The sequence below is a fragment of the Silurus meridionalis genome, chromosome 27 (genome assembly GCF_014805685.1).
Source record: "Silurus meridionalis isolate SWU-2019-XX chromosome 27, ASM1480568v1, whole genome shotgun sequence".
In the NCBI taxonomy this organism is placed as follows: domain Eukaryota; kingdom Metazoa; phylum Chordata; class Actinopteri; order Siluriformes; family Siluridae; genus Silurus; species Silurus meridionalis.
Genome location: NC_060910.1, coordinates 6116847 through 6132817, shown reverse-complemented (window position 1 = coordinate 6132817; position 15971 = coordinate 6116847). Strand labels below are relative to the sequence as shown.

Sequence of the window (15971 nt, the reverse complement as noted above, 5' to 3'; positions counted from 1 at the left end):
TTGATGCATCAGCTGCTGTGTCACTGCTAAAGAGAGATGAGATGCATAAAGCATCCATAAAATGATGTTCATTTCTTCACACACTCATTCCTTGTGGGTGACAATGTTTCAAATAAACTAAGACAACTTGCTATAGGCTATGAATTCTCCACATTATTATTCACATACACATTATTCATATTTAGCTTGCTGGCATATACAGTATTTTTTAAACACTATATATGGAAAATAGTTATATAGGGACAATCTGTACAGTGTAAAGTGCCACAGTAAATTGGTTTCAATATTTTTTAATAAGACATATTATGAGTTAGAATGATGAACATTTCTTACTATATATATCACTGCCTGTAGCTCTAAACTCAGTTGTTTGTAACTTGTCAGAGAAGGTTGATTTGTTTAAATTCATAGAAATTTGCATTTATTAGATTATTTTGCAAATGAGATATAAAAAAAAAACATGCCTCATGCTTATATACCCACAAACATCAAATTTTATGTTCATTCAAATTTAGCTTTGACATATTTATAGGATCTTGTGTTTGTAGCGGTTGATAGGTTGATAGCTGTAAAAAAAAATTGCAAGGTTCTATCAATAACCCTGATGTTCAGACCTGTACTGTATAGAGCTGTAGGTCAAATTGATCATTTTAGCAGACGCATATGATATAAGGTCTGACCTAGAGGCCAAAAGGTTACTGGACAAGCTCTTTTTCCCCTCCAACCCATTCCCTCATAGGTTTATTTGATGGCAGCCATGGCAATTATTAAAGTATACTTTAGTCTGGTCTAATGGACTTGGGGCAAAGAGCAAAGCCTTTAAAATGGGGGCCAAAGTCAAAGGTTAGCATGGCTATACGACTGACTAGGGAGTGAAATGAAATACAAGGGAAACTAGACAGAGAAAAATTCTTAGAGTTGAAGATGTACACATTGATTCTACACAATATCACAACTTCTTTTATGCGATATCGGGACCATTTCACGTTATCGTATGATACAATAATGTTGATAAAGTCATTCGTGTGCAAATACATTTGAGACTTTGTTGTCCAAAAAGTCCGTAGTATTTTTTAAAAGCTATTAAATATGAATGGTCAAGGTCAGGAGGGTCACTCAGCGTTTAATGTGGGCGCCACCGCCACAAGTAAAGGTTAAAGTAGAACTACATGGTGCCAGAGAAAGGATGACAAGATGAGTCCTATTTATGCAGCCTAGCAGGAGTGATTTATGAGGGGAGATAAAGGGAGTGATGGGTGGAAAACGCTCTCTTTTTCAAATGCCATCAGCTTCTGTAAATTCACTGCTTACTTATTCCATATCCATCACCCTGTCACTGGGAATCTCCACTCTATTCCTTTTGATTCAATTACTAAGGAACAGCAGACTGGTAACGTTTTAACATGTTAATTTTTTCTCTCTGTAAGAACTTTGCTTGTGGCACCATTTTGAGACTGCGGATTTTAAAACAAAAAAATGCGAAAGCTCTGGATTTGATGCTTTAAAGACATCAATTGACCTATTACCAAAAATGGATTTATATTTTAAATTGAAACTACACTACTTAAGCATATACAATATATCCTCAAATACACAGCAGCAAGTCAACTTTATTTCAGTGAAAATTCTTCCCAGTAGAGAAGTGACTCTACTCTTGTACACCTGGCCACACACCAAGATTACGTTAGTGCATACTTAGTGGGCGTAAAACAATCTAACAATTATTACTCTGAACAAAATCAATGCTTAGGGATTAAACAGTAAAAGCAGAGGAAATTCCTACATGCCTGCCAAAAAACGGCCTTGGTGCTCCAGTCAGAACTGGGACGCGTTGTCACTGAACAGCAAGGCCAAGAACATTTGTGAGCATTCGGCCCTTAAATCTGAAAACCATTCTGCAGTCCTTCTGTAACAGCACCCTGGTGGCTAAGACCCTGGCTAAAGAAAAAAAACTGAACAATCTTCGTTTGAACTGTTGGCCAAGAAGGAAACATGGTCTAGTGCAGCACATTTTAACCTGAGTCAAAAGAGCTATTTTCCTTCCCTTCAATAGTAATAAATTTCGTTTGTTCCTTTTTATTCTGCTGTTATTTCTGTTTAGCACAGATCAAAGAGGGATACAGAAAATCATACAAGCAAGGACATCTTACCCAGCCTTGTAAAAAGACTTTGTGACAAAAATAGCAGTCAACTAATTTTATTTCAATATGTCTTCATTCACCCCCTTCATTCACTATCTATTTGTAGTGGCATGCCCCCCTGTCATATTAATCTCTATTCATATTTACCATGGGACATTTGAACCACATCATCCTCCATTGGGGGAATGTGTATTCATCTAACACTGACACCACAAATCATCATCAACCATGACAGAAACAGGCATCAGCATAGCCCTTTATCATATGAAATAGTCAAGGGGGAACCACCTAACAGGTCCCTGTACAAGTACTATCAAAGTTGCAGCCCTGTGAAATGCATGTATTTTATTTTTTTTTTACTTGTCTTGAAAAGAATATATCAGTGAATTTGATGTTTCGTCTAGACTGGCTCAAACATAAAGATTGATGTATTTTATCTGTGAGGGAGAAAGATTTTATCTCCGGTTTGAATGCTTCCTTCTATACGCAGACAATCACTCATGGCTGGTTTGAAACAGAGATTTAAACAGGCTGCAGGTTTGCATCAGATCACCAAAGCTCTATGGTAAAATATGATTTCATCAATAGGTGTGTAATCAATAGTGCAAGCCATAATTATTATAGCCTCTTGTATCAATAAAGCTGTCATGCTTGGTCTTTTGGCCAAGAGCAAGGTGAAAACAAAGCTGGAACAGAATAAACAGAAAGAAATCAATACGTTTGCGCTATTTTAAAAAGGTCACGGGTTTAGTCTTGTACTGTTTGTGTCAGGTACTTAGCTTGATATCTAAATAGACAAACATTTTGATAGATTTAATATAAAATAGACATTGCGCTTCAAAGCACTGAAGTCACATCACTTGATAACACCATCGGAATGAAATCACTTCAGAAGGAAACAGAATGAACTATGATAAACTCAAGAGGACATGGAATAGACTTATACCCAGCCTACCTTCTATACATTTCATACAATACACACCCACACACGGTTATATCAGGGATTATGTTTCATAGCTCAGACTCCCTTGGGACAAGGCGGCCCCTGCCAATAACACTTAAGATCTCAGCGCAGGGAAAGTAAGAGCTTTTATTACCACTCATCATTCATGTAATATCTGGCAGCATTTGTGATTACAGATCAAGTGATTGACTAACTAGATGCTCAGCAGCTGAATTACGACTAGGCTCTACCGTCTACTCAGCCGTAGAACATCTACGTTCACAATAATTCATTCTTCCTCTTTTGAATCGGAATCACAAAAGCTGCAGATGAACAAAAGTTTTCTCATGATGATGTATATATGATAAATATGGATTGTGCATATACAAGAAAGAGACAAAGAAAGATGTTGATACTTATTAGGTATCAGTACTAGTTAAAAGAATTCAGACAGAAAGGGAAAAAGAGAAGGTAATTGGCCTAATGAGGTTACTTATTAAAGCAAATATAGTTTCATTGACCCTAGGTTGAATCACTAAAGAGAGCAGAGAGACACCTTCTTTTGGCAGACAACACAGTGCCAATAACAGAAGTAGCGCTGGAAAGTCTCCAGGACAAGGCTCTAATATTTTATTATACTAAATAAACATATACAAGTGTTGCTGTTTGAACACTGTCGCCATGATTACGTCAACTAGCATCCTATAATCATGTCACTCTCCACAGTGTCCTGACAGTTCTCCATGAAATTACTCAGCAAAGATTTGACACATATGATATCAGTACAGCGAGCCAAGCGAATGTCTGACTTGCAAGCAGGTCTTGGTAAGCACATTTTAATTTTAAAACACATAAGCGGCGAAGGCCTTCGATATCCAGGAAGAAGAAACAGTTCATCCAACAGACACCCTGTTTTCACAAAAATCCCCATATTGCGTTGATTCCTATTCCTAGTTTCTCACAGAGCCATGTGCATTAAAATATACACATGGGTGTGATTCAGGAAGCGAGTCTTCCAACAAAGCAACATCTTAGCGTGAAATGATTTACAAGAGAGCCAAAGCTCTTCCAAGGCACATATCTAGAATGGTGCACATTTACTGTGGCCACTGAAGAAATGAAAATAAGATAAACGCAAGTCCATACAACTGGCTTAATGACCGGTATGCATCTGCTATTTACCCTGCTATGTTCAGAGATATAACCCACCTAAAGTTAAAGGTGGGAGATTTTGTTTAAGTACCTGCTGAATGCAGCTGAAATGCACACTTGTTTGCAGATCCAGATAGTTTGAGGTAAGAGGCAAAACACATTTATAAAATACTAAATTGTTTAGAGATCCATTCAAGGTTATTGAGCCAATAAGGCAGTGTGCTGGGAGAAATGTGTGATGCTGTTCTACAGAGTTACATGGAACAAAATGGGTATCATCTTCCTCATCACTAGCTACCAAACAATCCAATTGTTTTGGTCCCCCTTGGCTCGCCCTTCACACCCTATTCATCTCCTGGGACAGGGATGAGCTGACAGCATAACCCCACCTTTATGAGACCTGTATCACTTTGTCATGCCATGCTGCATCCTGACACAGAGAGGACAGTCCAAGTAGCAATCCTAAAAAGCATGCGTGCAGTCACAGTGCAGTCACTGCCAAGCACAGCCCAAAAGCAAATCTGTTGGCGATCTACACAAAGTTGAATCTATAAACGGCGTACAACCTTATAAGCACCTGATATGAGCATGATGCTGTACTTTTTGTATTTTACTAAATAAGGTTTTTCTAGGGTTTCATTCAAACAGCAGCACCATTCAATAAAAGGGAATCATAAGTTATTGAAGTGAAGATGCTACATAAGCCTGTACACTGCACCTGTAACTGCACTTTGTCAAAGGAGTGGACCAATAAAAAAAAAAGTGAATCTTTTTGCAATACCAAATTCTCCCAAAGCAGCACAGATACAGTAAGACATTGGGAGGAGGACACTTTCCCAATCTCTCTGCAAAGAATTAAGATACTCACCACAACATTTCTCATTCCTCCACACTATTAGAACATTGAGTATGTCAAATGAAACCCCTGATCAGTGAAAATCATAAATGACATTTTCCCAGGTCAAGTATGTGGACTCTGATCTTCAGAAAGTCTTGCTGAAAAAGGTGTGCTGGCATTCATGTTAGACCAAATAATTTAGAGGGCTCACACATCCCAAAAATATTAATCAAAGCCTGCTGTAGGTAGCATTGGTCACTCCTCACTTTTCTTGTTTCTCTAGTTTGATCCAGAACTTAGGGGAGTGTCTGGAGTATCAAATGTTCTCCCAGAGTGTGACTGGAATCCCTCTGTTTTCTTCAATTTCCAATACCGATACTGTTAGGTGAATTGGTTACACAAAATTTCTCGAAGTGGTGAATAAGTGTGGATGATTCCTAGCATTGTAACGGGTCCCCTTATCAGTTCCGAAAATCCATTGCAACTCAGACCAGGATAAGGACGTATCTGAAGATTAATGAATGCTACATTGCATTGCAATTGACAGCAAAAGGGAAAAAAATGCAATCTTGTTTTCTAGCATTTTCAATCCACTTATTTCTTCAGGCAAAAAGGTATCCTAAGGGTATCCGTCTCTTTAAAGCAGGTGGTTTAGACACAACTGATTAAGGGCACTCTGGTTTAACTCATCTGGGTTCAGACTGATTCCAAGTGGCAGAGTCATCAGTTGCTCCCCCTCACCTCTTCACCTGTCCATCTTATGCCCATGTCTGTCTCCAACTGGATGCTGTCTGTATGCAGGAAGCAGGTTGTCTGTTCAGATCTCCAAACTGCACATGCAGACAGCTGAAGGCCTACTTGCTTCTTTCTTCCCGTGAGATTTTGTGCAACGTGATTGATGAGAAGCCATTTCCGTGCTCTCCTTTGCAGTGCCCGGCTTCCCTCGACTGCATGTGAAGAGCTCTCTCGAAGGAGAATGCTTTTCTTCATGCCATCAAATGGAGCGCCCAGCCAGGAACAAAGCCAGTCACTGGTGTGGATGAGTTGAGAGCAGGCGAGCCCACCTGAGTGAGTATGGGGGCAGGAGAAGGTTTGCAAAGTGCGTGTTACATGCATTAGGATACCTTCCACTCTCAGCAAGGCTATTTTCCCTTGTATGGAGGCATGCTGGTCATGCAGAATGCGAGACAGTTATTTGGTCATGGGGCACAGGGATTCAAAGTTTGGGATCTCTAAAAGATGGGAAAATGGAAATTCAGTCAAGAGCTAAAGATCTTGCGTCATTGCTCTCTAAGCAAGAAAGCACACTTCCAACAGGAAAGGAGTATTATCATTACCCTCATGTGCCAAACACGTGTTCTGCAAATTAAATTAACTTTAATAAATCAGGGACAGTAAATTTAAAATGTATGTAAAAGTGATAACTCATTACTATAGCTTTTAGCTTTGATATTTAGATTTGCTTAACATATGCCAAGACCATCTCTAAAACCAGTGGTTTTGTTTAACAAAAAAAAGAAGCAAAAGTACAAAAATAGATATTAAATGCCCATATTCCTATAGCAGGTATACTGAGCAAAATTTTATTATAAATAACTATACACAAGATACATCATGACTAAGCATTTCTCTTTTTAAAAGCCATCATAACTTTGCAAAGTAGACTAGACAGGTAAAAATCGATCAAAGCAAGTAAACAAGAAGAATTTTCGATTAAATGTTAAGGCAGTAGACTTTGGACCTAAAGGTCATGAGCTCAAATCCCAGCCACACCAAGCTGCCATTCCTGGGGCCCTGAGCAAGGCCCTTAACCCAATAAATACTAAGTTGAATAAATGAAATATCAATACGATGAATGAGAAGTTGCTATAGATAAGAGCATGTGCCAAACGCTATAATGTAAGTGTAAACGTAGAGAGAATTGACAGCAAACATCAGCTAAAGAACTGACATAGATGCAGGTGATTGGCTGCTACTTAAACTATGATGGCTAATGTTTTAAAAACTGGATAAGTTCTGCAAAAAAATACTGCTACAGTTTTGGTATTCTGCATTTGTATCTCGGCCATGGTTCATCAGGTGACCACCCAGCTTCAGTACTTAACAGTGAAGTTGCCCAGGTTTATCAAAGCATACTGTCATTTATCTCAGGCAATACTGTATATCATAACTCTTGTTCTACTTTCAGTAACTCTTGTTTAAATAATAAACCTATAAGTCAAGAATTGATTAGAATACACAATAATGCTTTCCTTTTTTCTATTCTCTTAAATCGCTCAGTCAAATGCATCCAAAGCAGTCTGTGAAACACTGGTGCATCCTGCTTCAGATAAGATGTCTTAGATTAAAGGAAAAGAAACGCCTGTGATTTTGCGCCACAGCACTTGACCCCATTTAAAAACTTAATACCAATTAAGTAGGATTTTGTAAATAATTCAACAAGCCCCTCTCCCTCACTCTTGCTCGCACTCTGACTGGAAAGAGACTGGCTAATGAAGCGTTCTCTCCAGGGAAGAAAGAGCAGATCCCACAACTATGGCCCATTTCGCCTGAATAACACTAGGCTTCTGTCTGTGTGCGAGTTTGTTTTGAAGAGATGGATTTGTATGTATTGGATTATTGGGACCTAGTTGGCTTATGTCAGAATCTTTCCACCTCAGAGAGTGAGTGAGAGAGAGAATGAAAGAAAGAAAGAAAGAAAGAAAGAAAGAGAGATGCATACGTTGGCAGCATGTCAAAAAGCAAAGCCCTCAGGTACATATAAGCATGGAGGAAGGATTAGTCAGGGAAAAAAATCTGAGCATAAGTGACAGAAACACTTGACGGTCAGACAAAGTGGGACAGCGATGCGAGGACAGAGAGATGGAATGATGTGTGTGCAAGCTGGGAGAAATGAAGGGGATCATTAAACAAAGGGATGCAATTTATTTTCCTAGAGGCTGAAACAGAGAGAGAGAGATGTGAATTGGTGTATTTGAGTAATGACTGTGTGTGTGTGTATGTGCGCCTTACTTGCTTGCTGTTTTCTTTAGCTTGAGCTCTATCAGTGGGGGATAGTAGCTGTCTTCTTTGAAGCAAGTTCCAGTTTCAGTGAAATCAGATTCTCTATTCTCCTTGCTCCACTCTGCAATGCCAGTAAAAACATATACACATGCATCAGTAAGGTCCAACAGTGTCTCTTTAACTTTGGTGTTCTGCACATCTCCTATATAATCCTTCTTTCTTTTTCCTTTCATGTCTTTCTAACCTGCTAAACTCTCTCTCTCTCTCTCTCTCTCTCTCTCTCTCTCTCTCTCTCTCTCTCTATATATATATATATATATATATATATATATATATATATATATATTTATAAAACTATTCAAATGTGTTACATACTGTATGTCAAACTAGCAGAATGTCTTACTTTTTATACATTTCTAACTATATATCATAAAAAATCCCCCCAAAAATGTTTTTTGACCTAATTTCCCTAAAATACATATTGAAATGTTTTCGAAGAAATGATCTCTTTACTTTTAGTGCGCCTGTGCCCACTGTAGCTTCACATTCTGTTGTGATCTGCTGTTGTAGCCCACCCATTAAGCTTTTATATATTGTGTACTATGAGAGAATCTTCTGCTCACTATGCTTATAAATACTGATTATTTGAGTTATTGTAGCTTTCCTGTCAGCTCAACAAGTCTGGCTATTGTCCTTCAACCTCTGTTATCAACAAGGCATTTCCGCCTGCAGCACTGCTTCCCATTGGATGTTTTTCACTTTCCACACACTGTGTACATTCTAGTGACTGAAAACAACATGTCTGGCACTCAACAACCATGACACTAAGATTACATTGCTTTACGTATTCTGATGTTTGATGTGAACATTAACTGTGTGATTGGCTGATTGAATTATTACATGAATGAACCAGGGTACAGTTGCCACTATTAATTTATCAAGTATACACACAGTATGCATATGTTGAAGGTATTGTTGAAGTCTTTGCTAAATGTGTATTCTACAAGCATCTCTCTGTCTCTCTCTCTCTCTCTCTCTCTCTCTCTCTCTCTCTCTCTCTCTCTCTCTCTCTCTCCTCTGTAAGTAGGAACACACTCTATCGATCCCCACAAACTGACCCACATTGCTGAGGATCAATGCCCTATTAAATGGCATTTTTGTGTGTAAAGCACAATGAGCAGAGGTTGAGCTCTCAGTTGTCTAACCTATGGCTTCTTTATTCATCTCGACCACGACTTGCATTATTAAGGTGGTGGTCATTATAATGGTGAAAGCAACACACGTACTAAACGTGTAGAAATGACCCGCGAAGCAAAAATTGGCCCGCAGCTCTATAATAACTATAATTTCCTTTGATTTGAATCTCATCCATCGTCCATGGCTGCATGCTACCCTTTGACAGAAACACACAGAGGCCATGCTAGGTCCAATAACAGAGGGACAATTAACATTAGAAGAGTAATTTTACATGTTTTCCCATGAAATGTTCTTGACTTCAAAAGGTACAACATTAAAGGCAGGGAAGTCACAAATGGGAAAACATTTTTTCATTCACAACAAATACAAAAAGAAAAAAAAAATGGAATGCAAAACCCGCATTAGGCGAATGCGGAAATCTCTCGTTTTCTCTTTTCTGTAAGCACAAAACTGTATAAAAACTGTCATTTGTATTTATAGCATACAACAGACATCTTTATTCAGAAAAAAACTTCTATAATTTTTCAGTTCTATCATGTATTTCAACATGTACATCTCAGATACATTCTAATTTAGCCACATTTTGAAAATAAAAAAGAAATCAAGCAGTAGTGTAAACAATATTTTGTCACCAAAAGATGCAGACATTAAACAATATGTCATGGTTTGACACAACAATTAAAAGTTTTATTTTACTTTTTATGCACATTTTATGTCTTAGAATGCCAGGAGTATACAAAGAGTAAGAATTTTATTATGTGGTGTAACAGACCCTCGTTTCCTAGATATACTAAATGTCAATAAGTTCTTGAATCTAGAATTTACTATGTTAAAATTAACTTTCTTTCACAGACAAGTTGCATACACTCTGTATGAAACAGTATACCATATACTGAATTAAAAATAATAGCTTAAAATGGAATATTACTGAATGATTTTGAGCTCATCCCCATCATCAGCATCACTGCCTGTGCTAATATGCAATTCTAATAGTCAATGTAATGCTAACACACCCCACTTTTTATACTGTATAGTTTCTGAATTGTCTTCTGCAAATGTTTCTTTAGTTTACTTATGGTTCTGTTTTGTTTGCAACGACACTATACTTTGACTGAAAGGTGGATTATTTGATTGCTAATCCTGATACACTAGCCTAGTGAATAAATTAAAGCATGTACACAAATGTGATAGTATCCAAAGTCTAAGGTTTAATTGTGAACATGTGCAGTTTCAGTGTGGTGTTTAGTTTAAAATACAATATATATGCTAAAAATAGAAGAACACAAGTCCTGAGGAAAAAAAAGCTGAACAAAAACAAGGGTGCTATTAAATTAACCTGGGACCCTTTTTTCCCACACACAAGCCCTATTCTACTTTTTCCCCTTTTTTATTTATGCAAAGTTGGGGGAGAAGTCAGTGGTGTTTGTGACAGTCTCGATTTGTACCCTGCGTATATGCTTGTGCTTACAGAAGGAAGAAATACCCTGTAACACAGCCCTCTTTTCTCCTTCTCCCCATGAGACAAGTAGGTTAACTAACCACAGTGTGTGTATGTGTGTGTATGTGTGTACATTAGCCACCTTTCACCCCGCTCTTTTCTCCTGACACAGGTAATAAAAATGAACAACAACCCATGGTGCTCTCAGTCTACTTTGCAGAGAAGAGTGTGTGTGTGTGTGTGTGTGTGTGTGTGTGTGTGTGTGTTGGGGTGCTGTCACCAATTTGTGCTGTGCCTTGGCCGGCTGGGTGACAGAACGGCTGCTTGATAAACAGAGAAGCAGAGCTTCGATTTTCCATCCAGAAGCATTTGAAAACACATGGGTCTTTTAGCAAGAGACCAGTCAGAGAGAGTGAGAGAGAGAGAGGGTTTTACTGCACGACTGATGGAGAGGTGAGATAGAGAGAGAGAGAGAGAGAGAGAGAGGCCAAAATGGGAAAGAAGGAAAAAAAAAAAATTAACATCAGGGGCAGAGTTGAAAGAGAGAGCTCCTGTTTCATTTAAGGACTTTTTCTACTGCAGAAGCAGAACCTTTAGCACAAAAAAACTGCTACCTTTTTTCTCTATTGCCTACAGGACTAGTACCATTTGTTTTAGTTACAATAAACACATAAGGCACAGCACAGCACTTATATATATATATATATATATATATATATATATATATATATATATATATATATATATATATATATATATATATAAAAAAAGCAATCCCCGCCATTACCACCCTGAAATGCATTATTTCCATTTAACAGCATGGCTTGAAGCATGTTATTCAACATTATTTACACATTTTACTTTATTAATGAAAGACACAAACTTTCTCCTTCTTCTTCTTTTTTTACCTCAATATAGTTATATCCATTTTGTTCCATTGTGTATCAAACAAAAAAAAAACAGCTTGTCTTGTTACTAAGAGACTAGAAAGCACAAGAATATCTGTCCTGTACATTCACTTATATCTGAAACAACTTACAAGGCTGCCATAACCATTAAAACCAGTCTCATGTGACACTATTTTAACAACCAGGTAGCCTGAAAGTCATTTAATTTTAGTCTCAGATGATGTGGCTTCTTACTGAACAAATCCCTACGGCTGTAATATACTGGCACATAATGACTGTGCAGTTTCGGAAAATGAATCAACAGTTTGTGAGCAATGAGGGAAGTGGTAGGTCAGTGGATAAAATGTTGTACTTCTGATCGACAGGTCATGGGTTCAAATCCCACCACCAACAACCTGACACTGATGGGCTCTTGAGCAAGTCTCTTAACACTCAATTGCTCACTGTGTAATTGAGATAGCTGTAAGTCGCTCTGGATATCTTCTAAATGGCATATATGTAAGTTTAAATGTAGTCTCCAAACATCGCTGTGATATAAGATGGTATAATACACCCCCTTAAAACATGGAAATACATACACATGCATGCACTCATCTAAAGAGTCATGCGTGCCACCAGGCTTTGCAGCCACTATCATGGTTTAAAAGCCGGCAGGCATTGCGGTGTGTCAAAAGTGAGAGCAGAGGAGCTGAACTGTCCTTCTCCTTGAGCAGAGTTAAGGGGATCAGGTCTACAGGAGATCAGGTGTGTTTTCAAAGCCCTTACTTCCTTCACTGGAGTAAAAAAAAAGGATGTGTCTCTCAGCTAAGCACCAGTGATCAAACAGTGCTACACTTGGTACAGTCAGGACACTTAGGCTAATAGGATTGGGAGCCCCAGGTGAGAGAAGGACTTGCTGAATGCTAACGATTAACACACAGGTACCAAGCAGATATGACACAGCATAGAGGGGCAGGACAACTGCCACTATATTAGAGTTCCTCAGTGTCACATTTGACTTAACATTTACTTAAGAATTATAATGTCAAACGGCCATGGTGTTTCATACCAAATCTTAAAAAAGTTTTATGCCTTGAAATAGGGATGGCATACACACAACTATAATGTGTGCCTTTAACTTTAGGAGCTGTATATTTTTTTGTGCTGAGTACTTTCGGTCATATCTTATTATAAATATCTACTTTGGTCAGTCATGCCCTCTTTGCATAAATGCTTAAAAATAATCCTGGAAGCACTTGCCAACAACTTACTAAAACATCAACACTTTGAAAATTCAGTACTTTTAACTGCTCCATGATGGCAGTGACCTGTGCGTGGGCATTGGGCAAATTGGTTTGTATCACATCAGCTTTTTTCCAGGGTCAAATCCAGGAAAGGCATAACAGGCTTACCCGGTCCTCTTACATAAGTGGCTCTCGCTTGGCTTCACTTGCCCCGAAACAAGGGAAGCTGGCCTTATGTAAAAGTCATGGCCAGCCAGACTGAGGGAAAAATAGGGGCAGAGGTTTGTCCTGGAGAGAGGTCAAATAAACTGAACTGATGTCCTTCGGTCGGTATGGCACTCTCAGGGCATCCTTGATGCTAGTAAAAGCCATAAGAAATTCTGGTACTGAGAGCAGAAAAACTGGAGGTGGATTTTTACTGTTTTCATAGTAAGAAGGTGAGAATGAAGCAAAATAAATGAACCACAACTGAAAAAAAGTTCTCTGAAAACAACGATAATATATCCCTACTAGTGTAGGCTGTACAATCGAAGGTCTAGCTATGCAATTATGCAGTGCCACTCTCTCTCTCTCTCTCTCTCTCTCTCTCTCTCTCTCTGAATGCTTGTGGTGGCACATTTAATGCATGGTAAGGCTCAGCAGCTAGATACACAGTAATTACACTGTGTGCTCTGCACGCTGGATGAGATTCACTTAGTCACCGACAGCCGGCCTCAGCGTTAATTGTTTTCAAATTGTTTTGGCGAGTGATGTATAGATAATTGCTTTTATATGACTCAGTGAGCAGTGTGAGTGGGAATTTGTGAGTGTGTATCCCACCTTTGCACTTTGGAGAGTCAGAACATGCCAGGTCCTACAGGGCATGGCAACACACACACACACACACACACACACACACACACACACACACACACACACACACACTTACAGTACAGTGGAAACAACTTGCTAAGAAATTGGTAGAGGAAATACCTGGCTTTGCTCTGAGGTACACCCATTTTATGACGTCCTTTTTCCGTTATCTCAAGGTTTATACATATTTGTATATATTATATTATGTTTTTTTTTGTTGCAATTATCAGAAACGTATTGGCCATTGATTAAATAATGATATTAATTGATTGAATAAGATATTAAATCAGCTAAAACCAATAACAACCTTAAGTTGCCATTATTGTGACAGGTGTTTCTTATGTCCCAAAGCATTTTAGTCCTGTATTTAAACTAAAAGACATTCAGGAAAGTCATCCCACCCCGTACATTAAATTACACCAACAATGTGCTAGGCTAATCTCACAGCAGTCTATGCTTTTCTACCTGCAAAATTGGTTTCACTCCTGAGCCAGAAAACTGCTGGCCAGAGGCATCTATGGCATCTTGTGTGTAATCACTGTTTATGACTATGTCTCTCAGCTGCGTATAAACACCAAAGGAGATGACTTGAGACTTGTGTATAGGTTTCTCAACGCTACAAACCTGTAAGTTGCAAAACCCCCCACAGTTATCATATTACATCATGCATTAGTAAACTCCCAAATTGAATAAGCAAATCACAAGTTATTTGCATGATCAGCATTAAAAATATGTCTGAACAGAGAGTGGGGATTCTCATTATCAACTGTAAATTAGTGCTCAGAGGATGGCAACAAAACTTCGAAATATGTGATGGTTATCTAATTATGTGGAACGTTGGCACACCACAAGTTCACAGTAGAGAAATAATTGCTAAGTCGTAAGTACACCAGCATAATTTACAGTGTCTTTCATCTTGATTAATGACACACAGTGTCAAAGATGCATGACAATCAGCGAAAATTATATTTAAAAAGATTATATCAAAATTATATATATATATATAAACCCATATACAATATCTATATTTGATATACTTCATATTATCAAATGCAATGTTAGTCCTAGGATAGCTATTGCACAGTTTTCACCAGTTGCTTTAATGTTATTAATTGGTAATACCCATTCTTTTTGCATTGCCATATACAATGTGCATACAGCCAGGTCACATTCATTATCAGGAACAAATGCATATAATATAACCAATTTGAAACCCAGTCCATATTACTAGCATATCAGTCAATCTCAGCATAATCTGACTACACACTAATCTAGCACTGCTACTCACTCAGTGACCCCTGTGTTTACGACTAGTTCCAGTTCTCAGGTTTCTATTTACACTTCCTCATTTCCTAACACTTACTGCACTAACCCACTTAAGAGGAAGGGAAACTGGGACTGCTTGATGCTTCTCTGCCAGAAACAAGAGGGTCACGTCTTCTTGTGTCACTTGTAATTCACACCAGCTCACACACTTAGTCAATATCCTCAACATTAGTCTCTTCCTCTGGAATTAGGCAAAGACACACTGAACCCTGATTAAATCCGTTTAACCGGAACTGATGATTATGGCGTTAAACTAGGCCTAATTCAGAACAGACATTCAAAGACCAAAGACCTCTTTCATTAGGAAACCACATGCTTCGCTGTGGGATCACGGGAAAGCCACTTAAGAAAAGAGCTGAAGAACTGCATCAGGTAAAATGTGTGTTTACACCCATTAGGATTTCAGAAATGTTTAAAATTATGGCACAATAAATGTGGAACTGCCGTCCGCAAAAAGGTCTTTTCAGTGACTGCAACAAGGGCATCATAAGCAATTTTCCAAAGTGGATAACAAATTCCCCTTTAGGGTTTTATTGCATATTATGACAACTTAACCACATCAAAATGTGCTACATAAAGCAGATAATATAAATTGCTTAATATACGCTATTTCATCTCTGAGGAAGTGCTTTTACACAGAGCTGGCAGGGCACAGAGGCTGCAGCAAAGGATGCAATGGATGAGTCAATAATTTCTGCGGTTGATTTTTAATTAACTGGAGATGACATGAGTGCATGTGCGTACATGCATAAGTTTATGTCATGATTCTGATCACATCTGATTACACTGGCTGCCTGCACGAAATGGATATTGTGATGTTTAATGAATGCGCTGATGCACGAATAAGTTTGCTCTTTCATTCAGCTTCAGGGATTGTTTTATTTTGGTCAGGGTTGTAGTGGATCATCATTAACACATTTATACCATAGTGGGAATTTAGAGTAGACTTT

The 15971-nt window shown here is 38.3% G+C and overlaps 1 long non-coding RNA gene across 2 annotated transcripts in view; it reads right to left on the bottom strand.

The window, feature by feature from the left end:
* LOC124380846 overlaps positions 1 to 15971 on the bottom strand; it is a 119638-nt gene that overhangs the window by 11038 nt on the left and 92629 nt on the right. For both annotated transcript variants that reach the window (XR_006924738.1, XR_006924739.1), the window contains one exon: positions 8087 to 8198. This is a non-coding gene — a long non-coding RNA (uncharacterized LOC124380846). The remainder of the gene's footprint in view (positions 1 to 8086; positions 8199 to 15971) is intronic.